Below are 25,956 nucleotides of genomic sequence, written 5' to 3' on the forward strand. Positions count from 1 at the left end.
CTATAGAAAGATGGGAATACTTGAAGCAAGGTGTTACATCCAGCCTGCCTACAGTCATCTTCTGCTCACCAACACGTAGCAGCTGAAGAAAGCCACCCCTAAATTCTTCAGTACAGACTTTCTGCATGCCTGATTTTAGGACGAGCCTCTCCAAAGCACAAGCGGTCATTCTGTTCTTTCCAGTCTCACAAAGACCATACGCTACTGTGCTCCTAAAGAGAGCCAGCAGATTGGCTATCTCAACAGCAACCATCCTTCACTGGTATTTGAGCACTGTATTCTGTTCAGTTTCTTAGGAGAAACTAGCTTTCCTTGATGGAAAATAGATTTCTTTGATAGAAATCTCTAAACTTTGCTCTTAAATTCTGGAGGCTTTAAATTCAGGAGGTTTTTAAGAAAAGGGTAGATGTGGCACTGAGGGACGTTTTAGTGAGCATGGTAGACTTGGGTTGACAGTTGGACTAGATGACCTTTGTAGTCTTTTCTAACCTTAATGGTTCTATGATTCTATAAATATAGCTTTTAACTGAGGCACTTAAAAGACACCATAGCTCTACAAATGACAAATAATGATAAGCACTTGGGAGAAGTTACCTTGCTAGTCAATATCCATAAAGCAGAGTTAACTAATGATTAACAAACCTAGCAGGTACTAAGTATGCAGGCCTCTCTAATGGAGCAGAAGACAGGGAAATATTAAAGAAGCGCTAACAGCTGGCTTGTTAATACCCTGAGAGCCAATTTCCTACATAAGACACAAATGGGAAGGCAGAATTGTAATTAAGTCTATTTTAAGATAAACAGGAAAAAAAAGTCATCTAATGAATCATATCTTTTATTATACATGTGCTTGGCAACTGCTGGGCATCCAGATTTCTCCAGTTGCCTCTGTGGACAGGGACAGAAGTGCCCTGAGCTTGCTTCTGAGTTTCTGCAAGGGGCTTTCAGCAGTGGGAAATTAAATTAAGAGGAAAGGAGCATCAGAAAGTTTTTCAGCAGATGTGAGCTGTGAACTCTCCATATGAGGCAAACCAGGAACAGAATATTCCTTTGCCATTTCCACAAAGCCCAGTAGCTGAGTGTAGAGCAGCCACTTCACAGCCACAGAGCAGCATGGCAGATGCTTGGGTGTGAGAATTAAGGCTACATCCCTTGAAGGCAGGACTTGGGCCACCAAGCCCAAGCATCTGGCGTGACTTCCAGTCTTGCTGCTGTCAATGGAGGAATGGACTTTAGGATATTCTAGTACCATCAACTTAGAAAATATACTTCCACATCAGCAGTTTTCAACTAAGTTGTTCCTGCTTGTTAGGATCCCTCAAGAGTGCTTTGAGACTGCAAAGAAAACTTTCTAGGACTTATTTCACAGAAGAAAACAAACCAAAAATCACACAAATCTACGAATTGCTTCTAGTTTCATTTTTGTAAGCAGTAGAACTCATTCCCATTTATACTTCTAATTGGAGACAGAAAGAAAAGACTCAGGCCTTTCATCAGATACCATCCGGAGTGAGTTATCAGGGTTAAATCCATGCTGAATGGTAAAAGCAAATTAATCTAGGCTGATAAAGTGTGAGCATTTAGTTGCCAGGAATCCGCTAAAGCCCCAATCTGCAGAGATTTACTCCTGCACTTCATTTCAAGAACACAGACAGCCTGCCTTCCTCCAATCCAGCACAACTTCACTTTATACATTCATATATTTATTTTCTCAAGTGAAATGTAAAGAAAGAACTTTCTACGTGCTGCTGTCACGTTATGCCTGCGTCTAAGAAGCACATACTGAAATGATTCTTTAATTAGCTTAAAACGGCGCTGAATGCATGCATTCATATTTCACCAAAGTAAAATCAGAAGTGCCACCAGTCCTTAAGGTAAATGTAAATTATGAGTGTTTTACATAGAAAAGTAAACCCAACAAAGATGAGTTTGCATGCTTTACACCACTGCACATTTGGAATACTGTACTGCATCCAGAAAAAACACCAGTCCATTTCAACTTTCAGTGCGATTCTTTCCAAACCCAGCGATTTTTTATTTTTTTTTATCCCCAGTCTGACAGTGTTGGGTGAGTCAGAAAGGTGAGTTGAGACTTTGGGAAAGTAAACTGATTGCTGTATGAGTGGCTTAATGGAGTCCATTTTATGCTACCATCTAATCACAAGCATCCACAAGTCATTACCGTGAGTGATCCATTTCACAGAATCACAGAATTATTTGAATTGGAAGGGACCTTTAGAGGGCACCTGGTCCAACTCACCTGCAATGAACAGGGACACCAACAGCAACATCAGTGTACTCAGAGCCCCATCCAGACTGATCCTGAATATCTCCAGGGACGCATCTCTATATCCATTGCATCTCTAGACAGCTTGTGCCAGTGCTTTATTGCTGGCTCATGAACAAGCTGCCATCCGCCAGTACCACCAAGTTCTTTTCAGCAGGTCTGTGCTCTATTCTTATATCTCTAAGCTTGTACTGATAGTTGGGGGTTGCCACGACTTGGATTTGTTGAACCTCATGAGGTTCACTTGGGCCCATTGCTCAAGCCAGTCTGAGTATCTCTGGATGGCATCCCATCCCTTAGGCATGTTGACTGCCTCCTACAGCTTGGAGTCTTTTGCAAACTTGCTGAGGATGCACTCAATCCCACTATCAATGTCATGGATGAAGATATTAAAGAGCATTAGTCCAGTATTGACCCCTGAGGGACACCACTCATTACTGATCTCCATCCTGACACTGAGCCATTGATCACTACTTTCTGGGTTTCATCTTGCAATCAGTTCCTCATCCATCAAACAGTCCACCCATTTAATCCATATATTTCCAAATTGGAGGGAAGGATGTTGTAGGGTACCACATCAAAGACCTTACTGAAGTCTAGATAGGTGACATCAATGTCTCAAAAGGCCACTAGGCAGAACCTGCCCAATTAAGGAAGTATTTTCAGTTTAAAGCTTTTAGGCATGCCAACCTGCCTCACTTATAGGAGTGCCGCTGGTGAGGGTTTGGTGAGGATCTGGCAATCAGTGGCCCAAGGGGCTGGGCTGAGGTCTGCTCCAGCTCTAAGCAGGTCGAGATGGCTGCCCAGCCCACATTGTGAGGCAGTGGGACACCTGCAGTGTCACAGCCAGGGGGAAGAGACGGGGGTTTATGACTACCATCTAAACAAATTTTATTGAGAACTTTTATGCCTGTAGGTTTGAGTAGTTTTTATAGAGAGGAGTTCTGAAAACTGCCATAAAATTTTGCCTTGGGGGTTATGATTACATTTGTATCTTTCCCAAACTTATATAAATAAAGACGACAGTTTTTACTGTAGAAGCTTAAAAGGTTAGGGAGGTATTTGGGTCTGTGATGAACCTTTTATAGATGTGATGTTATAAGAATTTATTCTTAAATATCAATAAAAAATATATATAACTTTACATTTCTTGATAAAGCAACGGCTATTAGAATAAGAGCTATCTACGTCAAAGAGGTGGCTGCATTGCTACTGAATTCCTTTCTGTCACAATAATACTTGGTTACATTTCTGCTAACTGGAAACAGTTAACTAATTTGAATCCTATCAAACTAGCACCGTTTTGTTTTCTAAGAACACTTTGTAGTTTCTTAGTGTCAGATGCAAGACTCACATCACAACCAATTTTTGTGTTATGGTTATATCATTTGGTTATGCAGGACTGGCACCACATATAATTAAACCTTTTAAACTATGTCTTATGATTTTTGTGCAAGTAAAAGAGAAACACAAGGCTAAAAACAAACAACTCTCTGCCATTGGACTCTATAGTTTCCCCTGCCGTGCTTCTGCTGTTTGATGGCCTGTGTTCTCCTGCGGTGGATCTCTCTCCCTCTCTTTCCCTCTCCCACACATCCACACATTTGTGCCCAGAATCAATTGCTCTCCAAAACCTGGCAGTGACAGGATCATAAAATCAAATGCTCCCAGTTTCAGAAGCAGTTCGTACCGGTTAAAACAGACACTGTAACTCGTCTCAGGGAAGCAAGGAAAAACTCAGCAGTGGGGCTCTTTATCAAGATTAATACACTTAGTCTGCAAACACAGAACAAATTGTAAAGTGAACACCTGAACACTGGAAATGAGGACTATTGAACCCATTCTCTCCTCTCAAACAGAATCACAGTAGGATTTTAAATTTCAATGAAACAAATGATAATCTTATTTCAGATAGAAATCTGAAAATCTTATCTTGTTTCAGATAGAATGACTAATTACTGAGGAAAACTCCTTCAAAGCATTCACTGTAAGCAGTTCTTGGTTTGCAGGCACCGCATGGCACAGCGGTGCTCTGAGCACTACACTGCTGCAGAAATACCTTCTTCATCTTAGCACCGAGTGTGCATGTTCCAAAGGAGGAATGCTAATTAAATCTTTATGAAGTTATGCAGTCCAAACCACACTCCCGAATGAAACTTTTTGCCCACAAGTACCTTAAAATAAAACCACACAAACTGGGCACCCTCATTCAAAAACATACATTTTAAGTACTCATAATGAGTTACCATGCTTCATAATTAGAAATAGACACAAATGAAAATGAAAATTCGGGTCTCCAAACAGAACTATAACACCAAAATTACATGAAGAAGCAGGGGGGAAAATGCCAAAAAAACCAGCCCCTTTCTATTTCTTACTTATTGTCTAAAAACTCCCTTCTCACTAACCTTGATTTCCTCTCAATCAGATGCTGCTTAAAAAAGAATCATATGCTCCAGTCACAGAAAAACACGGATTTCACAGCATGCCAATGGGAATCATAATATTTACATCTCTTTGTGATACTTTATTCAGAGTTACAGGCATTTTTACTAACTAACTTTTCATACCACACAGAGATCTCTGCTAAGTAAGATTTGAATATCCCTTACCTTATAGACTTCATCTCTTCTTTTGCCTCATGATCATACATTTGATCCACAGATGTACAGGGCTGCTAAAGATACAGTTGTACAGCAGCATCCAATGACGAGAAGAAACCTGCTGTATGAGGCACTGTAATAGAAAAAGAGATGTGCAGGTTTGAATCATGCCACAGAAAAATGTTTTAACATTTTGTAATCAAGAATATTCCACAGTTGTCTTTTAACCTTGTCCATTTGAAGCCTTTGGGGACAGTATGAAAACTTTATTTCCAATGTTCGTCTCTTTCACCTTAACCTCTCTTTCACCTTAACATTCACATTCTACAAAACATTTCAACATACATTCGAGTTCAAGAATCTAAGTTCAACATTTGCTGAAGCACTCTGTCAAATAATGAAGATAACTATTGGTTGCATTCATCAGTAAACTTAATAGAGACAGGCAGTGGACAGGTACTCTTTTAAGTTACCTGGAAACTAGGTTGCTTTACAGTAACTCAAAATTAAGAGAGCTTTCAATAGCAAAAAAATCATTAGCAATTTTCCCTCTTTCTCTCAGAAGGAACCAAGGTCTGGGTAAAGCTGAATGACCACAGTGAGTTACAATACAGTTGTCTGAGAAACAGAAAGGCTGCTGACACTTATTATCTGAGCTTTCCTCTCAAACTAGTTTTTTTCCTCTCTTTCAAACTGCAGGATTTGATTCTAAGAAGACATTTGTTTTGTTTCTAAATCTTGAATCAGCAATAGTAGCATGGGAATTTAGGTTAACATCACGCACACAGCTAATGTTGGCATTTAAAAGCTCATGAGAATTAATGACTGAAAATGATTCACATAAAGTGTTACCTTGGGAATTAGAGAGAGAGAGATTTGTTAATACCTTCACCTGTTTTTCTGTATTTTGTGGTGAAATTTAAATCACTATAATTTTGTTATTGTCTCTTTAGGTCTTGCTACAGTGATGAATTTCTAATTGTTTAACTATAATCAAGCTTAAAATATCACTGACTGACACAAAATTTGATTCCAGGCAAGAAGAGATGTAGTACTAGTAATTAAAAAAAATATATAATTATTTTTATTTATTTTTTTAAAGTTGGTTGCTATCATTTTAATTACCTAAAATTCACTTGTAATGAAATGCATGTGGGAATCTTCTGCCAACCTAAGACTTTATAAGGATTGCTTCTCCAGTTCTCGGATATCTAATCATCTCAAAGCAGAGGCACAAACTTGGAAAAGATGGGGAGAGACTGCTAAAGTGAAATCCTCGAACTCTGGATCTGAAAACATTCCTTTCAAAAGAAGAGGGCTCCCTTGCCCTTGTTTTCTATCCCACCAAAACCAAGGACACAAAACTTCACTGAATAGCCTTCCAATAAACTCTTCAAGGTATCTGGAACAACATATTTCACATATATTGACTGGCCTCAAAGGACTGTAGCAACTAAATATTGCCCAAGGGTAAGAAGAGATTCAGAGAGAGCGAAATATTGCCAGGAGGTGGAAGCTAAAGGCAATATGCACAATCAAAGGAGCGATTGTTACCTTAGGCCATTTTCCTGCCACTGTCTCCAGGGATAACCAGAGTTTGTTTATCGCCCTTAAAGTGTTTCTCTGGAAGCTGAAGAGTTTCTGCAACAAGGACTTAGCGTATAAACACCACAAATCTGCAAGGAAACTTCCTGCTTGGAAGCCTTTGGAGGTGGCAGTGGGCTCTTTGAGCTGCTGTACTGGGATTCAGTCCCCAGAGTTGATCTCACGAGTGTTCAAGCACATGGTGAGCCTGAATTTATTTGTCAGGAGTTGAGCCACTCCATCTGACACCTCCACTGAATGAGGTATGTGAGCACTGTGGGCTGTGGTTAAAATGGTCATAAACACTACCAAACAGCTCCACATCTCTGCTTTGGCAAGGTAATGGGATTGCCCAATGGCTAAAGAGCAGACTATAGCAGAAAGAGAGCAGAATGGAGAGACCTCAGATAGCTGCTGTAATCTGGGCTGCTGCAAACATGCTTTTGGGCTCTAGGGACAGAAAGATCTTCCTAAAGACAAGAATTCTGCCACCATTCACTGGTGGAGTCAGCATCCCTGAAGATTTTCAAGAATAGTGGAGATGTGGAAATAAGGGACACAGTTAAGTGGGCATGTTGGTGATGGGGTGATGGTCAGACTTGGTGATCTTACAAGTCTTTTCCAGTCTTAATGATTCTATGGTTCATTCAGCTCGTATTTAAGCATTTGAAACATTTCCATCCCCCCATGAATACATTATTCAATCTGCAAAATCCTGATTATTTTTCTTTTTTTTTTTTTTTTTTTTTTTTTCAATTTGATGAAATCTAGAATTCTTGCATTAACAGGTGGAATATCAGATCCTTCTCATTCGATTCCACAGGCCACATACCTGTGGCCTACACATAGCTGCTGTTTCCCATTCTGGGATCTGTTGTATTTAGAGTATAGAGCTATCAAGTCCTAGAAGGGCAAACCTGAACACTAGCCAGCAAAGTTTAATACTGATGGTGTCTTCTCTCAGTTTATTACACATTTTAATAAGGCCTGACTGCTAGAGCACTCAGTAACCTTCATAACTCAGCCCTAAATGAAAGCCGGCAAACATCAGCCCTACATGGGTGCTTAATGGGAGAAAACTGATTTGTGCTTTGTTACAAATGCACCACAGGCATTGTGTCACACAAGCAGAAGGGGTGTTTTAGTTAACCTTTAGGTTTTCCTCATTAAACTGAGTAGCTGCCACTTAAAAAAAATAAAAAAATCCTGTCTTTTGAATTGATTGTGACATGACAAAGAGCTAAATGCAGATTTACTGTGTGGCACAGAACCCACAGTCCAGAAAGAATCAATTTTTATAGGCATGTTTGTTTGTCTAGATCCCTCTTGATTAGCACTGTCACGTAAAAACATCCAAAATATGCAGGATAATGATGGAAAGTCATGCTGCATTTTTACCCCAGAGACACCAGCAAGTGCAAGGCAAACCAGGAACACATGACACTGTCCCAACCAGGAAACCGAGGAGAGACTCCAGCTTCATGGCCTGAATGCAAGCTGGGGGACACTAGGCAAAGCAAATGTCACTGTGCTACCGGGGTGCATCCAGAACCAACACAACTGGGAAATGGCAAATAAGTAGCAACCGAAACAGAATTTCTTCAGAATGCCTTCATACAGTTTTGAGTTGTTTCTTTTTATTTATTTGATTCTTAAAAAGAGCTGTTTGATTCAGGCTTGCTTACAGCATTTGCTTGTGCTATGAGAGCATAGATCTCCAAGAATTTAGCCAGCAGAATGGGATTCTGCACATTTCTAGATCTACTCTTGGGCTGCAGAATGAAGTGCCAATGCTGGGAAGTCAGACCCAGCGACCACTTCCAGAGGACCAAAATAGCACTGCCCTATAGTACTATTTGGAGGGATTTGAACAACATAAGCCTAATTTCTTGCCATTTTAGCTGCTCTGAGCAGGAAGGAAGCAGAAGAATGTCCCAGAGGAAAGGAGAGGTTCATACAATCCCCTACGCCCTATGCTTGCTTGCTTCTAAGTTATTTTGCTCCCTATACTCGCCAACAAGCTGTGCCAGATGTCTGAGACTGCCCAAGGGGCACCATCATGTGGCTGTTACCACAACAAGTAGAATCATAAATCATTAAGGTTGGAAAAGACCTCTAAGATCACAAGTCCAACCACCAACCCATCTCCACCATTCCCACTAACCATTTCCCTCAGTGCCACACCTCCAGCAACAGTGAGTCCACCAGCTCTCTGGACAGCCTGTACCAGCGCCTCACTGCTCTTCCTGAATGGAAATGTTTCCTATATCCAACCTGAACCTCCCCTGGCACAACATAAGGACATTACCTCTCATTCTATTGCTTTACCTGAGAGAAGAGACTGACACCTACCTCACTATAACCTCCTTTCAGGGGTTGTAGTGAGCAGTGAGGTCTCCCCTGATCATCCTCTTCCCCAGACTGAACAGTCCCTGTTCCCTCAGATGCTCCCCTTAAGACTTACGTTCCAGACCCTTCACCAGCTTCCTTGCCCTGAAGCAACAGTGCAGCAGTGCCAGTGCCTCCTCCAGGTCAGGAGTTGGATTCCTCTGACCTCTCAATTCCCCATGAGGGATGTACAAACAAGATGATGAAGACTTTGGACAGGATTTTTTGCCAGCATGTATCTTTCTATTATTGTAACAGGTTGGCATCTCTAAAGAGCAAGGAGTGGGTGCCAAGTTTATTACTACCCAAGTTTTATAATTTACAACCTGCACAAGGGAAGGCTGAAAACACAGCAATTTTGCAGGGTAATTCTGGGAAGTTACTATCCTACAGCACCAATTATTAAAACCACTTGCACACATTAAAGCTATAAAGATTAAAAATATAGCACATTTGTAATTAAATATGTATGAAATCATGTAATATGTATTATATACCAATGCCATGGCCAGCCGCATGTGCTTCAGCACAGCCCCATGGAAGAACTGCAAACCCCAAGTCCCAAATCAGCACGCATTTTGTCAAAGCCGAGGAACAAGTTTGTCATGCAAAATAAACACAGATGTTCCAAGCACTGACTGTAGCTTTCAGGCAATGGCTAGGAAAAGAAAGTGCTTGAGGAAAATATGCCTCTCAGTGCAAGTCTACCATCTCTGCACATACTGTACTTCGGCATCAGCTGAGGCTGGATGAGTCATTTAAAGGACATATCCTGTTGTTGTTTTTAATTTGGTTTGCTGTTCATTGTATTTTTTCCTCAATGCTCTCTCTTGAAATGTATTCAAATGGCTCCCCATCCTGATGTGCCTGGCACACTCTGGTGACACAGGCACTCTTTTGCATGTTGCTTAACTAAATCTGCTTCTCGTTTTAGAAAGGCTAGAGTTTATTAGCACCTCAGGCCTTGCTTTGCTTTTTTATTGTAATTGTTTTCCTCTTCTCCCTCATTCAATTCCCCTGAGGAATGAATCATTTTCTATTGTGCTACACACAGGAACTTCTTTCCACTTTTCTAACTACTGCATGTGATGCTCATGGTCTAGGTACATAAATGCATGTACAAACCTTAGAAGCGTAGAAAACTTTAAGGTTGGAAAAGATCTCTGAGGTCATCCAGTCCAATCGTCAACCCATCACCACATGCCCAATAAACAGTGCCACATCTACATGCGCCCATATGCACATGTGCACAGGCACTCAGTGGCATCAGTCAACATTCAGACCAGTGTTCATCTTGAGATAAAAGTGCAGTCAGTGTTTCTAGATAGAAATAATATTTATTTTGGCCAGGAAATGAGGTTCAACTGAAGTTACACATACATGTGTATTTTTTAATTTTGATCATGCCTCTAAAGCATTTCTAAAATGAATCTCCAATTTGCACTGAGCAATGCAATGGGCTGCCTAACGCAGAGCACTAAGTTCCTTGGCCTTAGGGAACAGCGTTATGCTCTGGCTACATGAGAAGGATCTCCAAATGAAGATCCATTTTTCCCATGGCCACATGGTCCCATGGGCTTTTTTATTCACTGCCTTAGTTACTCCGAATAGTAATATCATAAAGATGACAATTCATATGCAGTTGCAGACAATTCATATACAAACTACCATTGCTGAAGCTCACAAACACACAAACTACTCTCAAAGTTATCATCATCTTGGGAGTCAACGCACCATGAAGGAGAACACCTGCGCTTCTGCCTGCTGGCCCTCTCACCTCCCTGAGACAATGGGAGACTTTTTATTCCAAAATTTGACACTTTTGATAGCAAAATTCAACACACTGGTTGAAGGACAAGGGGTTGATTCTGCTGGAGAATCAAATTGATGACACAACCCCACAATACTTTCCTGTATTGTTACAGTCCTGCTGGTATCAGCCTCATGACAAAATCGATCTGATAATCAATGGCATGCCAAATGCATATCTATACCTATTTAAAAGCTCATTCAGTATTTTGCATAAAACCAAGTTGATGAAAAGTAGCTGTTAGAGGAAAGCCACAGCCAATCTCTCATCAATTCATATCTGTAAGCTTTGCAACATTCTTCATTTGTGGCCCTTTTCTCCCCTCCTTGCTACCCTGCTGAAAAAGTAAAATCAAATTGCCACTGCTAATTACCATATACAGTAGAGCATTTAAGAAGCTGTGAAATACCTTTTCTAAGAAAAATATCATTATGTTCATGGCTGTATCGTTGTTTTCATTTTGGAAAACATCTTCCAGAGACTGTTTCTCATCCTTACCACCTGATGCTCTTTTTTCTTGTTTCTTTCACTTCAGCTCAGCATACAATACTAGGAGCTACACTGACCAAAAGTGAATGAGTGTTTGAGCCTTCTGACCCTGCTGAGAGGCATGGGAAGGGAGGGAACAGCTCCATCTGCCACAGCTGACTTAGCAGAAGATGTCCAGACTGTACAACCAAACCTAATGAGGAAGTGTCCATGTTCCTTTAACTCACTGCAAGAGATAAACCTGTTCCAAAGATAAGACAAACCTGCACTGAAAATGCTCTTCTGGCTTAGAAGTGTTAAGTCCAAAAACCACCAACAACAAAAGAACACCCCAAAACCCCACTGAACTTTAAAAGATTGTTAAACGGCTGCCCAGGCTTTGGTTGAATTCTAATCGTCAGTCCTGATTGTGGTACCATACCAGCAGTGCATTAGGCAAACAGTGAGTTCACATATATGCTAAGGTTGGTCTCTTCCTAACCATCCTAATTCCAAAAAGGCCCAACAATGTAACTGCAGCAGTGAGCAGTGCTATTTTCAGCAGCATAGTAATGCCTGTGAAAGCCCTCGCAGGGCTGCTGTGTTGTCAGGCACTTTACATCAATGTAATTTAATTCAGTTCCCTGCCCTGAATAAGCTTTTCTGTCATATGCAAGTGTATGTTGGTAAAGCTGTCTGCACAAGGGAGATTTTTCGTCCCATTGTAATTATGCCACAGATTCAGTGGCAGACCTGCACTGGGGGAACAAACCACTTGCTGCAGAACTTAACGAACTAAACAAAACTATGCAACAGAGCATGCACGTCTGGCATCAAATAGTAAATTTGCCCGGAACTTTGAATAGAATCAGCAACAGATGAGAGAAATAGGAACAAATAAAACACTGAGAAACTTCAGTAACATCAGTGGATGCAGGAAGCCTGAGATACTTGCAGAGATCTACTGTGAATAGAGAAAGAAGTTAAATTTGTCAAGCAAATGACTTGCAGAGCATTCTTCTCCCAGCTCTAGCTAGCAGAAGTGAGCCTGAGACAATGGGCAATTCATTACCCGCACATCTCTGTCTGAGCAGGGCAACAGAAGTCATTTGGCGTCTGTAGCCCTAATTAGGTGTCATTAAATGGCCCGATGCTCATTTTCCTGCTGCACGATTGAAAAAGCAATTTGTGTGATGCAGTTGCAGAGGTAGAAGCTCTAAAATCTGCTTCAACTTTGTGTGATGCTTGCAGCCAGAGCAGCAGCAAACTTGGGAAGCAGGGATATACAACTGAGCAGGTTGTGTACACAGGACACTGTATGCAAGTGTGCACAGCTGCTGATGTTCATTTTGCTATTGAAAGCAGCATGCTCCCACAACATACACTGGAGGGAAGGAAGCATAAAATCCCAACATCTGGAGAGCAACCTCCATAAGGAGATATTTTACATCTTTTTGTGTTTTACGCACTGCTTCTCATTACAAGAAAAGAGCATAAGCCACAGCCTGCTGGGGTCAAGGCAGCATTTCCTGGAGAGTCATTCAAGTGCTTCTACATAGGTGTTCAGTGCCTTTCTGCACAGCCTGGAGGCATCCAAATGGAATGTGATGCTCAACGCCTCTGCTCAGGCACGCGAACTGCTGATGGTGTGTCTTCAGCAGGCTCTGCCTGTGCTCCCCATGGCCTCCACAGTCAATAAAAAGAAGTTCATGACACCTCCTTCTTCCCTGCCCAGGTGAGTGCCTTTTTTACTGAACATTTGAACCAGAGCCCTAAAAAACAACATCCAGCATTCTGGAGCTGCTCCAAAACACAGACTGCTCAGATTAGATTTGGCTAAACCCAGCCTCATAGAAAAGACCTTCTTGTGGTTTGGGGAGGCACCCTAAAATGGAGGTATATACATATTTTTCTATCCCTAGAACAATTTCCTGTTTGCTTTTCTTTCTACTTCAAGTATTTACCAAAGCACTGGAATAATTGATGCTGTTGCGTCAATGGACACTTCTTTCCTGAAGGGCAATGCAAATGTTTTAGATATGATGTAGGGATATTTTGGAGGCAGACCCAGCTTTTAATTTGGAGGAAGGAATGTCATGTGATGGTTTTTAGAGTTGATGAGTTAGTGTTAGAGGTCCAGAGCAACCAACATCTTCAGAATCACAGCTAGCTGAAGTGCCGCATCAGATCCACAAACAATACAACTGATCACATTGAACCTAATTGAATGTAGTTTAGAAAACTTACTTTCATATGTCAGAGCTAAAATGCCCCTGAAATTACACATCATTTCCCTAGTGAAATAGCATCTGATGAAATAATCCGTATTTCATTGAGGTAGCAGCCTCCAGATTTTTACAGGGCAGAAGTTGCTGGGTTCATGCAATAGCAACTACAGGGAAGAAGTGCTGCAACATATAGCCAATGTGACCCACGTTGTGCCGACCTCTCAATGCTGCAACAGCTTTACAAGTACGAACAATACCCTTAAATCATTTCTTAAGACTGCCTTTGAAACTTGCTTCTTTCAGTAATTTGTTTGTGATGACAAGTGTTTCCAGTCTGGAAGGCAGCCACGGTTCACTAGGCTGAAGGCAGAGAGATACAAGTACAAAACCTGGAGATTTTATCCACTCTTGTACATCCAGTCTTTGCCAATTCCACAAGCAGAAAAGAACATCAGTCACACACCAAGAGGAACCCAATGCTCCACAAATGATCTGCGGTGAACCAAAAGAGCTCCCCAACTAGCAAACCGAGAAAAAAGACATGGCCATGGCTGCCAGCCCACAGACACTATAGCAGTCCAAGAAAGGTTAATCATCAGCATCAAATTCAGGCAGAAAAGGCGTTGTACAGCAAAGTGGTATCATGACCACATCACAGAACAAGTCACAGAACAAGTCACAGAATCACAGAACCACTAAGGTTGGAAAAGACCTCTACAATCACCTTGTCCAACTGCCAACCAATCTCTACCAGGCCCACTAAACACGTCTCCCTGTGCCACATCTCCTCTCTTCTTGAACACCTCCAGGGACAGTGACTTCACCACCTCCCTGGGCAGACTGTGCAAATGCACCACTGCTTTTCCTGAGAAAAAAATCTTCCTAATATCTTACTGGAAAGTCCACAAGGCTCTACCTCAACCAAGACACAGCAGTCTTTTTTTCTGAGATTCTCGGTACTGTTTTGTCAGAAATCAGCACTGAAACCATTGCTAGTATCGTTTCATTCACCAATAAAAGAGAAAACAAACCCAAACATTTTCTTGCAGAAAACCTGTTTGTGTTTATGTTTTCATCAAGACACTATTTCAAACATGACCTTGATAAAAATAATCACCATTAGCCCTTAAAATATGTCTACAGTAAAGTAGGAGGTGGGAAAAAGAAGAAAGGATTTCAGTTTGTATACATGCAAAGGAAACAACATGAATGCTTTTTAAATATAATTATTGCTTTTTTAATTTATCTTGTAACTGAGTCTTATAAAGTAAATCCCTTCCTGCAGTTCTCACCAGGTGGGAAGGTACAAAGTGGTTTATAGGGAATGCTTCATCAGAAGAGGCAGACACACGTTCATACTGTGATGCTGCCTTACAAGTGAAGACAATTTTCTCTTGAACTAAAACTGAATCATACACCTTATCAAGATATGACAAACATGCACAGCAGCTGCAGATTGCATTTGTGATGGTGGTGGTGATTATTTCTTCAGCAGGGATATGGTTATATAAGGCTCTTATTCTGTGTGGTGGAAACTTTAAAAAAATAATTGCCCTTGCCATGAAAGTCCAACTTCAGAAACAATGCTCTGGTTACTATACATCTGCATTATCCTCCAAACAGCATTACTGCTGCAACCACAAATGTATTTTGCTAATTGCTACTCACAAAGACACAACAGAAATAACACAAGAAGCATCGAACATGTCTGGATTATCTGTTTTCTGCAAGTGTACTACTGGGTAGCCCTTCATTGCATAGCCTGTCCTTTATATTACTGCATGTGCTCCAGCCTCACTGCAGCACAGTGCACACTGCTATTTCACACCTTGTTTCAGTGCTGCATCCAGTGTATTGCTTCTTTATTTACTTTATCTTTACTGAAAGCTTTTCAAGATTTGGAACTTCAGGCTTTCCCAGATGTTCTCTTCTATTACATCTCTTGAACCCACACTTATTTCTTACTCACTCCATTGGAATGGTGTGGGCTCTAATAGGTCTTTGTCTCTAGAGAAAGGGATTTGAAGCAAAGAGGAGTTATAATGAAAATGCCAATTAATTTTAAGTACCTAATCCAAGATACCAAAAAGTCTTTTTTTTTTTTTTTTTTTTTTTTTTTTTTTAACATGCCTTCCTAAATTGGAAGCACAGCTCCCCTCGAATTCTGACAGACTTTTAGTTAGCATTATTTAGCTGAGAAGAAAGTTCCCCTGCACAGGTATTTTTTCCAGGCTATTCAAATGGCTGAAGACACACTTACTCATTAATTAACTATTAATTGTAAGTGACTTCAAGGAATGTATGAACCATGAACCACTCCCTCCAGTTCCTCTCAGACACTAGTGTGGCTTGGCCTTGTGACTTTGTCACAATGATGGGGTTTTTTAGTGAAGTACTGGACAATCAATATATCTTGGAATGGAAAGGGAAGAGAACGTGAAAGGCATCACTTGACAGTGCTATAAAATCTTTATCAGGCCAGATTCTCAGCTGGGGTGCTTCTCAGTTAATAAACTGAGCAGTGGTGAGCTGTTTTACACCAGCTGCTAATGTGGCTTCTCAGTCTTCATATTTAATTTTCAACTACACTTTGGACTCATCTCTCCTAATGCCTTTAGCTGAGCAATGGTCAAGGGAAGGAGCAAGGGAAGAGCCTCCACATTCACACCAAAAACTTCTCCTATTTTTGGGAAGTAGAAGACAGTTTCCATTTTGTCCTAGCAGAGGAAAGTGCAGCCAATGGCTTGGTTTGTAGCCAAGACCATGCAGACAGAAGAAATGGGGTCACCTCCCATTCTCAGGAAGACACTGCTTGTGCACAGCTGCTTGAGCTGAACTGATCCCAGCCACAATGGACCTGCAGTCTGCCAATGGATCTTTAAGCTAGAGAAGGAAGAGAAAGAGAAAAGGAAAAATATGGGACCACAGTAATATTGCCAGTCCTTCAAAGCACAGAAATCTGGAACCCACAGTGTTAACATGCATAAGCTGCTTCGACGAGGGAATATATACTGTTAAATCTTGGGAGTTATTTAAAATGCCAGTGAGTATAATAGCAGTGCTCTGAAATAACCATTTCATCTGCCTACATTACTCTAAAATTAATGAATAATGAAGCGATGCCCTTCACATTCTCTTCCCTTTCCATTCCAAGATATATTGATCAGATGACATTTATTTAAGTTTGGGATAATGTATTAATTTCAAGATAATTATTCAATATACTTTTGTCACTGTTGATATGCTTCAATGTCATACAGGGGCCAGGGGATGAATAAACTGTTATCTGACATTGCTGGACAGGGTACTAGAAATAAATGCAATTTTTCTCCTTGAGAATCACTGCCTTAGTTTTTCCTTCTCTTTTTTTTTTTCTGCTTTGGTGGGGAGGGAGCACTGCAGAGGGTGTTTGTATGGAGCAGAGCCAAGCAAGTGGGGGGGGGGGGTAGAAAGGAAAAACACAGAGAGCACTGTGGGCTGAACTGCTCTTTCGTTGTCACTGGGGTCAGCCTGATGCTTAGCAAAGCTGACAGAGCCCATCCTTAGTGGATGCCACTGCAATATTAACACTCATTTGGAGCAGATGTGGCTAAAAGCATGAAACATTGAACAAACAGCTGCCACGGATCCAGTGCCATTGCATGAGCACTTATGTTCTATTAATGCTCTGCTTTCCCAGGGCCGGGAGGGCAGCCTCTATTCCCTTGGTTCCCTGGCAGATGGGTCAAGCAGCAGCACCATGGCAATGCATCACATCGGCCTCGCCGTGCCCAGCCCTACACGCTGCATGCTTTGGCTGCTCACTCCACGCAGCAGCAGCATTTCTCTCCAGATTTATGTGGACTAAGAAATAACTTTTTTTTTTTTTTTTTTTTTTTAATCTTGAGTCTTTATGTGGTCCCCCACATATCACCACTAGAGACAGGCAGCAAAATGGGACAGTAAAGATTCAAAAACCTCAGCTCAGCTCTTGGACATCTTCAGTGTAAATATGGAGTAAAACTGTTGACCCTCATGGACTTATTTCCCATTTCAACTGGTGTGACCAAGAGAATAATTTTAGCTATCATGTGTGCACAGAAGACTATCAGCAGGAAAAACCTGCCTGCACAACGAATGAGTTCAAGTCAATGTTGAATAGCATTCCAGCATTGGAGATTTTGGGGAAGGCAGTTTTCATTTATCCCATACTGACACGCCTCATTGTTTGCAAGGACATCACAGGGTGCCTCCAATTTACAAGTGCCAGTGGCTGGCCATTAGCAGCTAGATGATGCCTCCTGACAACAGAAACCCATGCACTGGGGACAAGGCCATGTATGCTGGACCCAATTACAGAGCTAGCAAAATATCAGCATCCCTCAAGGCTGAGGGACACCTACCAACAGCAATGTGAAACGTGCATCCATCACCAGCTCCTCCTCAATACATATCTTGTAAGAAACAGGAGTTCCAGCCACATAACCTTGGGCCAGCAGAGGAAGACAGCAAGGCCACCATACTGATGCTGCAGGGGAGACCTCATTATGGCCTTTCAATACTTGAAGGGAGCATATAAACAGGAGGGGGAATGGCTGTTTACGGGGGTAGATAGTGATAAGACAAGGGGGAATGGCTTTAAACTGAGGCAGGGGAGGCTTAGGTTAGATATTAGGAGAAAGTTTTTCACACAGAGGGAGGGCAGTGATGCACTGGAACAGGTTGCCCAAGGAGGTTGTGGATGCCCCATCCCTGGATACATTCAAGGCCAGGCTCTGGGCAGCCTGGTCTGGTGGTTGGTCACCCTGCACACAGCAGGGGGTTGAAACTAGATTATCATTATGGTCCTTTTCAACCCAAAACATTCTATGATTCTATGTTCTAAGAGGACATTTCTATGTCTGCATATTTCTAACAGCTTAACTGATAAGACATTTGTAATCACTCTTTTTTTACAAGTAAATCAGAAGTGGTATCTCCCCACCCAGAAGCAGGTGTTTCGTATTTCAGGTGTGACCTGAGAACCAAGTTGCAGAGAGATCCATGACTCAGGTTCGTGACACGGCATGCCACAGTGCAATGCAAACCTTCCCATAGGTGCAGTAAATCACACTCGATTTTGCAGACCCCACTACTTGCCCACGTTTTTCCTACTGCTTGCCCCAGTTCACTGAGGGCACTTCTATTCCTGCAGGAGCAGAAGTGCCAGCAGGGTGCAGCAGGCTGCACTGACACGACCCAAGAGCATTTCCTCCCTCCCTCAGCATCAAGCAGGGGACACAACAGCAGCATAATGAAGTATCATTGCCATCATTAGTGACATGAAGGACTGCCCTCCATTAATTTTCCTGATGGCCAGATCTGCCCTCTGTTCGCTTCCTTCCACCTTTCAAGCATGCTCCTAAGCCTCAGCCTTCAAGTGGCATAGTCTATAAATCAAAACATCAGCAGTTCTTCAAAATGAGCAAAACTGTGCACTTAACTTCCTTCTTCCTGTCTGTCATCTTCCTGTGCAGTAAATCAGAATCTGATACACATTTGTTAACTTCCTGACACAGCAGAGATGAGCCAGCATCAGCAACTCCACAAAAATTCAGACAAATGACAATTCTTGTATTTCTAACTCACAAGGAGTTTTTGCAAACATTAATATGGATATATAGAGCTAATTTAAAAATATATTGGACAGACAAATGTACATATACATTTCACATCTGTCATCCGCGAAGCATCACAGAAAAAATCAGCAAACCTGTACTCAGTTTATTTTGCATTCCCATAGGAGATAGCCACCTACTCCTTAAGACTTCTGCAGAAGTTCCTGCACGTATTTCTGGTCTTAAGGGTCTATACTGCCACTGCCACAGCCCAAACCAGCAGCTGCACCAAGCTCTGTGTATGCAGGATGCCACAGATCCTGCAGGACCACACTGTTGCACACCCTCCATCCTCTGCAGAGAGGCTTCATTCCTTCATGCATTTCCCTTCAGCATTTCATTGCAAAAGAGAGGATGGGGAAAAAAAAAAAAAAAAAAAAAATCAAAAAACAACAAAACCACAACCAATGCCTGCAGTAAAGAATATGGCTTTCATAGTCATTTCTTTCAAGAGTTTGTCTTTAGCCTTTGAATGAAGTAAGAAAAAAAATCTGTATGATAAGCAAGGTTATTCTGATTGCATCTGACAGCTTTAAAGTGCACCCCTTTCTCCTCAAGAGACTTTGATCCTCTGGCTAACAGGACTTGTAGTTGCAGAAAATTACCTTGTCATCTGCAACACAGTGTTACAGGCTGGTATTGACAGTGCAAAGTGTCAGTAACTGATGCACGGACCAGCAGGGCAAAATAATTAATAATGCAAACCTGCTCTCATCTTCCTCTCCTCAAGCAGACTCAGACTGAGCTGACTGCTCTCCAGGATGCTTCAAACGCTGCTTCCTCATCTTGCCCTGGCTAAACTACCTTAACGCTTAGGAGAAAGTCTTGCCAGGATAAAAGGAAAATTTTTTTACCATACAGATGGTGAGACGTTGGCATAGTTACCCAGAGAGGTTGTGGAAGCCCTGCCCCTGGAGACATTCAAGGTTGGATGGGGCTCTGATCACCTGATGTAGCTGTGGATGTCACTGTTCATTGCAGAGGAGTTCGACTAGGTGGCCTTTAAGGGTCCCTTCCAATGCAAATAATTCTGTAATTCCATGATTGGCCATCAAGAAAAAGCAAAAAGCAGCAATCTGAAAAAGGGCACTTGGGTATTCTGCAGAAATTTGTCAGCTATTCTGTTCACTGGAAGAGCACAAAACAAGTTTCTGTACTTCTACTTTGCATAAAGGCTAAATCAAAGAGAAATCCTAAGTAAAAGGTCAATGGCTAATCCATTGAGCTGCAGCAGAGTGTATCACTTACTCCACCTTGTAATAACACGTAGAGGCACAGGGGAAAATCAGACAGAAAATCCATCCTGGTAGAAATAACACCTCTTGCTGCTGGGTATCAAAAGTGCATTTATAAAAGCTATTTCAAGGATCAAGATGAAGCAGGGAAGACAGAAGAAAGCTGTGCCATCTGAAGGATAAAGGTACGAGGTGAATCAGACAGGTGAGGGCAAAAGCATCACATTTCTAGGTTCTGTTGCCTGCATGTTAACAAGGCCCAACTTCCTTTAATATCTAGCAGAACATCTCCACAGTCCAGCTCAGGCTCTCCACCTGTTGCAAAGGCCAAAAAGGATGGAAAACAGACGGAAGACAGGTGCAGAAGGTGAGGATTTAAGGAGATTGTTCTTCTAGCTTCATGGGCTGTCTGTCTTCTGTTTCTCTGCTTACTGTAACTAAAATCAGCAATCCATTTTGTCTCCATAGCCAAAGTTCACCTGATCACAGAATCACAGTCATAGAATCATTAAGATTGGAAAAAACACTAAGATCATCTACTCCAATCATCAACCCATCAGTCTAGCCAACAACCCATCAACAGACTGCTCAACAAACTGCACTATGACAGCCTGCTGCCTTTTGACTTTGTGTTTGTATTAGAGAGCACAGCCTTTGCTCACTGTTATGGGCAGGTGCTGCTGAAGTGCTGCTCTGCTTCTTCTGCCTTCAACAGAGGTTGATCCTATTGTATCCTTAGCACAAACCCTGCACTCTGAGCACATTTCAGATCAAACACAAATATCAAAGCCAAAGCAATTTGCATCCATCAGCTACAATCAAGATCACTGGTAACGTTGCTGTGGCATTCTGGGCTTCACCTGCCCTGCGAGTTCAAAGGCTACAGCAATAACCATTAGCATATTTCCACAGACAGGGCAAGCAAATGAGTGAATATTTAAACAGTGCCAAAATATCACAACGGTCCTCCTCCACCTCAGAATTGGATTTGTCAGCTCCTAAATTGTGTGCAATGCAACACACTATCTGAAAAGCCATCACATAGTCCCCATTTCTATAGCAAATTGCTTCATAAATGTTAAGCTAAAGGATAACATTATGTTTCCTGTTGCAATTAGACAGTGCCTCCTGACAGACAGAAATAATGTGTTCTATATACAGTTTGTTATTTACTGGGGAGAAAACTGGAAAGATCACAAACCAAATGTGGGGGAAGCCAGAGGATGCTTTTACCTGCTCTGTCCTCAGGCTCACACTCCATTTCTGAACTGGTTTCAGTAACCAAAGGACCATTAGTACATTGTGTATATGTCTTTCCAGACAAATAAGAAAAGTAGAATTAGGAAAAGTAAACACACTGCTACTAGGAGCCAGCAACATGTGCTGTACGACAGAGTCATGCTGAGATGTCATGCAGGGTGGGTCACTGTGACCCGTGACAGATTCTACAGATGGCTCTGTGCTGCCCAGTTCTCCAGGAGATAGCAGTTGCTGGTTGAGATGCAAGACAAAGTTGGAATCAAGCCAGCCTAGATGTTTCCTCCCTTATAACAGTGGATTTACCCAGAGTTCTTTCTTGAAGAAATAATGTGGAAGTAGAAAGCTGTGACAGTTCTATTAGAACTTCTGGGAGCCTTTTATTTAAGAGGTCATGCTGCGATACCTAAGGTAGAAGGTTTCCCAGTAATGGTAGGGGAAAACATTATGCTTCTAACTGGGTAAAGACTAAATAGCAAGAAGGCACTCAAGAAGTCGATAAGGAATGTCTTACGTCATCAAGGACTTTAAATTCAGAAAATGTTACCCTGCCAAGGCACCAAAGCATTGCACCCCAGAAGAACAGTCTTTTCAACCAAACAGCTTCAAAGTTTCACTACTAAACTCTCTCCATCTCCCACCCTCCCCTCCCAACACACACAGAAGTTCCTTCACTGCAAAGAAAATAAGCTTTCAGCACCAGCCCTGCTTTTAATTGCAAGGATTGAGAAGTGACAGATGGTAGAGAGAGCAAGAAGAGCATCTACTGACCCAGCAGGTGATGTGACTGCAAAGCACTATATATGTGCTGAGACTCTTCACTGCCCATGACTGGGGTTTAAGCATATTATTACGTGAGCTGCAGATGCGATAGCCAGGATCAGCTTTCCCGCTTAAGAAAGAATTCACTCATTTTCTGCCTGAAGCTGAAAGTGATTCAAACATCTCAGCAGACTTCCTGTGCTTCTAACCTGCTTACAGATAGCTGGACAATGTGATCACTTCTGATCTTGCCCTTCAAATAAGAATGATTTAGTGGGCAGTTTCCAAGAGTAGTTTTGCAGCAGTGCCTTGCATGCTGACTCTACACCAGCTGAAGAGAACAACCATTATCCTGCCAGCCCAGTGATACAGGATCATACCCTCCCTTACACTGCACCACAGGGAGGGATGGTATCTACTCCTTGTACGCGCTGACATGAAATCTTCCAGTGAGGTAACTGTGATTAGATCTGACTGAAATCCAACTTAATTTCTCAACCAGACTGTGATCTTTATTTACCTGGATGCTGTGCCACTGCTGTCAAGTGGAATATTTCCACGCTACGCTTTTCTCAGTCATCCGCTAAAGGAATCTGTAAGGGGACCCTGCCCAAGAGATGAATGATAGCACTGAGAAGCAGCTCCTTGAACTGTTCTAGCACCAAGCATGGGGATTTTATCACCATGAATTCTTGAACTGCATTTAGTTGCGCTGTGAATCCAATTTATTAATATAGATTATTCAATAATGCTCAAAAAAGGATTTTGTTTAACTGTCCCATACCCCCAAAATACAGAGCTGATGTTTAGGGGAACTGTTCGTCAACAGGAAGAGAAAACATCAATAACAAATGCCATCAGGACAAAGCACTCAGCTGGTGCACACAGATCCAATCTCACCAGTTTCCAGGGCTGATGCTGCCTGGCACTGGTGTTCAGTTGGTAGCAATGTAAGTGGGAGAAGATAGGGGCTTCCTGCAGATTCACCTCACCCTGTGTGATGCAAAGGGCACAAGAGATGCAGTCTGCAGAAATGCTTGTCAACATGCAAACCACTGAGCATTTAATGAACAAAAGGTCAAGTCATTTTAGCATGCCATCACAATCAGACACACACAAAATAATGATGGAGACATACAATTTGGCTGTGTGTAAAAGCTGATTCCTATTTTCCCTCTACATTGCATTTTAAACAGGCTAAACATCACTCCTCCCTGCTTCTGCTAGCCAATTTTTAAGGAAATCTTCAGCTCTTTTGAGTTATTCCTGCACGTGTGTTTTTTTTCAGAGTTTTAATACTTCACAAGAAAGGCTGAGTAAAGTGTGATAAGTGTTGAAGTGCTGCCTGAACAAAGGTGAAGTCCAAGAAAAAAACGACAACAAGGCATTTGCCAAAATTATTTGTACAAGTTGCAAAGATTAATTCAACACCCCTTAGCAGGGACATAAGCAGAACTGCGTATACATAGAGCTTTTTGTTGTTGGTTTGGTTTTGTGCTTTTTTTAAGGAGACATCTTTAAAGCCAGCAGAAAGATTGTCTCCAGTTTCAGTGGGAATAGTTTTAAGAAGTCTTGAGTATTTTCATGGGGAAGCAATGGATAAATGATCATAGATTTTTTTTGAGTTGGAAGCGATCTTTAAAGGTCATCTGTCTAATCCAACTCTTCCACATTGAACAGGGACACCTACAATGACAGAGACCCTACTGTAGCAGAAAGCTACAATATGTGAGACAGTTGTGCACAAAGGACTATATCAGGTCAAATAGATTTTTAAATTTTTTTTTTTAACCTCACACCACACCATTTCATGGTGTCTCTCCTTTCACAAGGAAGGCATGCACTGCCTGCATCCAAATGGGTGCTTTGAAAGAGCCACTTCTTCCATGTCAGATGTGTCCAGCACATTTCCCTTCCAGCAGAGTTCTCCCATGTGCCAAAATGAGAAATATCATAGAACCACAAAATCCTGAGCTGGAAGGGACATGGATCATGGAGTCCAATTCTTGACTTCAAACAGGACCACCCAAAATCCAAACCCTGTGTCTGAGAGTGGTGTCCAAAGGCTCTTGAACTCTGGTAGCTTGGGGTCATGACCACTGACTGCCTTGGGGAGCCTGTTCCATGCCTACCACCCTCAGGTGAAGAACCTTTTCCTAACAGTCATAGGAGGGTCAGATTGGCTAATAGGAAACATTTATTTGCAGAAAGATTGGTGAGACACTGGCACAGGCTGCCCAGGAAGGTGGTGCAGTAACAGTCCCTGGGAATGCTCAACAACCATGGAGGTGTGGCTCTGTGGTTACTGAGCGTGGTGGGGATAGGCAGGGGTTGGACTTCATGATCTTAGAGGTCTTTTCCAAACTCAATTTTCATGATTTTTTGAGGAAAGTCAGGCTCTAAGACACCTGTGTGGTGCAGGAGACTGGGAAAAAGCACGGATGAGAAGGGGTCTATGAGGTCAGCCCAGAGGCTGCATCTGATAATAATGACCAGCAGCCACCGAAGGATGACTGTACCAACAGTATCAACACAGAACAATATCTTCTCAGGAACACTTCCTTGGTCGCTGCAAATACCTTCTAAAGGACCTTGTTTACAGGCATTAGGGGCCCTGAGAATTCAGCCTGAAGACAGAACACTCCCTCCCTGCAGGGGACTACAAATCATGGCAATTTGAAAGGCAAGAAGCTTACTTAGTTTTTGTCTTAGCCTATCTGGCTGCCTATCGGACTGAGAGGAGTCAGGTCTTGTCATTATTCTGCCCTGTACAATTAAGGTTTTATAGCCTGACTTAAAAAGGAGGTCTTTTCCCTGAGTGACCTGGGGCGGGGTGAGCATGGCTCAGTGCCAGGCAGGCACGTTTTTATGTGATAAATAATCAGTTGTGCGCCCAGTGTGTGATTCTTGTTAAAATCCAGGCGCTGGAACAGCTCCCGAATCGCGCTGCTACCACCTCCACCAATCTCTTTTGCATCTCATTGGCATTTGAGAACGTTAATTGACTCATTATTTCAATTCATATTCAGGGAAGGAAGTTGATTAAGGCAGGCAGATGCAGAATCTCCAGACGCATTTGTAGCTGCGTTGTTTGTCCCGGCAGTTTACTCGAGTTATTAGAATACTTAGGAAGTAATAGCCAGGAGAACAGGGAACAAATCCTGGGAAGAATGGCCCCTTGCAGAATTCATCTTCTAGCCCACCATAACACAGCCTTACCCTTCATCAGACCTCGCCCTGACAAAGCTCAAAGAGAAAAAGCTCTACATGGACACTGGAAACTAAGCAAAAACTGCTGCAAAATATCAAGAGGCTCCCAGCAAAGTTCCACTGGTGGCTTGCTTTGGGATTGAGGCTGATGTAGAGAGTCTTCTACAGATACCATCTGGTAATATTATATGATCTAACCTCCATTCCCAATCTCATTTGAAGGCATAATTACACCCAAGACAGCAGCTTTGTGTCAGTGTAAGTCAGGACACAAATTTGCCTGAGATCATTCTGCCTCTTCTCACAAGAAGTAACTGCGCTTGCATTGAAGCTCTGACCTGGAGAGTGAGGTGAATAAACAAATAACTATATCAATCAGTTTTCACCTGATCTTTAAGATCAGGCAAATCGTCCAGTAGGACATGATGGTAACCACATTGCAACTTATGTTGTGCTTGCACCACATCCAGTCAATCTCAAACAAAACT

At 42.0% G+C, this 25,956-nt stretch overlaps 1 long non-coding RNA gene across 3 annotated transcripts in view; it reads right to left on the reverse strand.

The window, feature by feature from the left end:
* LOC122156893 overlaps nt 1-25,956 on the reverse strand; it is a 283,419-nt gene that overhangs the window by 73,263 nt on the left and 184,200 nt on the right. For all 3 annotated transcript variants that reach the window (XR_006167691.1, XR_006167692.1, XR_006167690.1), the window contains one exon: nt 4,900-5,023. This is a non-coding gene — a long non-coding RNA (uncharacterized LOC122156893). The remainder of the gene's footprint in view (nt 1-4,899; nt 5,024-25,956) is intronic.

This window comes from Centrocercus urophasianus, unplaced genomic scaffold (genome assembly GCF_019232065.1).
Source record: "Centrocercus urophasianus isolate 14NV4802_14NV808 unplaced genomic scaffold, USGS_Curo_1.0 seq_13, whole genome shotgun sequence".
NCBI classification, from domain to species: Eukaryota; Metazoa; Chordata; class Aves; order Galliformes; family Phasianidae; genus Centrocercus; species Centrocercus urophasianus.